Raw genomic sequence first — 1,259 nt, forward strand, 5'->3', positions numbered from 1 at the left:
TACATTTTGGCATTCGACACTTTATTCACAAACTAAAACCAATCACTGTATCCGGGTCAGTGGGGGGGGGGGGGGGCGTGGGGCGCTGTACAGGCGTGTTAGATCAGAATCAACTGGCTGCACACCGTTCACATCACGTGTCGCTTCCTGTCTCACCTCAAACCATCTAACTGGTCCATTCATCCCTCCGTCCTCCAATCAAAGTGCTCAGCAGTTTGTCCTTCAGTGTGTGTGTGTGTGTGTGTGTGTGTGTGTGTGTGTGTGTGTGTGTGTGTGTGTGTGTGTGTATGTGTGTGTGTGTCCAGTTCAGAACCAGGACTCTGATCTGAAGTCTGGTCCAGAACGGTTCCCGATTCTACCGCGTGTCTTTAGAGAAACACAGCTAAACATTTACAAATACATTCAAAACAGCACCAGGAGGTTCTTGTCGTCCTCGCTGGTTTGTTAGACAGCAAATAGCACCGCAGAGCAAATACACGAGGGGTTAAACCCAGAGACCATCTGTACAGACAGCTGCTCTCACACAGGGAGGCAGAGGGAACACTGTGACACTGATAGAAGTCAAACTACGGGGATGAAAACGTCTTCTCTACATCAACGGCATGAGGTCCAAACAGAGACGCTCTCTAAAGAACAAGAGTCAAAGAGGAAGAAATCCATCAGCTGTAGTCAACAGGTGAGAGACGTCCTCACATATAATCACTCATATATCTACGTTTAATAAAGACCAGGAGGTGAAGTCACATCTTGTGTATTTTGTCTCATAATTCAGACCCGACATCAACACTGAATCATCCTCAGCTTTAATAACGTTACATTCAGATCTTGAGTTTGGATTCACTCCAATCTTTGAGTGTATTTTATATTTTGGGGATTGTTTAGCTATTAAAACAGAACCAACCTGGATGATGTATTCAGGTTATTAACACTGGAGCTGTGCATGAAAACTGATTATTAAAAGTCTTCAACCTGACGGACTGAAAACGATGTTTAAGTATTAAGAGAGTTTTTCAATTTATCATCGAGTTTGAGTTAAATGACTGAGACTTGCTGATGTATAAAAACATGTATGAATGAGGTATATATATATATATATATATATATATATATATATACCCAACAGGAATTTGGCACTGAGGAGCTGTTACCTCATTGGTCCACACATCAGCCAATCACCTGTCATCTACCTGCAGCACTCGGATATTTATAGACACGCCTGCTGTGTGCTGCTGAAAGGCATTCTGGGAATTGTAGGAAAT

General features: G+C 42.9%; 1 protein-coding gene across 7 annotated transcripts in view; it reads right to left on the reverse strand.

Annotated features, from left to right (window-relative positions):
- The window catches only part of LOC137888732 (extracellular sulfatase Sulf-2-like), a 61,079-nt gene continuing 59,820 nt past the window's right edge, over window positions 1–1,259 (reverse strand). For all 7 annotated transcript variants that reach the window (XM_068732193.1, XM_068732190.1, XM_068732196.1 and 4 more), the window contains one exon: window positions 1–1,259. This exon is cut by the window's right edge and continues 2,050 nt beyond it. The gene's annotated coding sequence lies outside the window, so the exon portion shown is untranslated.

Source organism: Cebidichthys violaceus, unplaced genomic scaffold (assembly GCF_023349555.1).
Source record: "Cebidichthys violaceus isolate CVI_PGR_0920_01 unplaced genomic scaffold, fCebVio1.0.p SCAF_57, whole genome shotgun sequence".
In the NCBI taxonomy this organism is placed as follows: Eukaryota; Metazoa; Chordata; class Actinopteri; order Perciformes; family Stichaeidae; genus Cebidichthys; species Cebidichthys violaceus.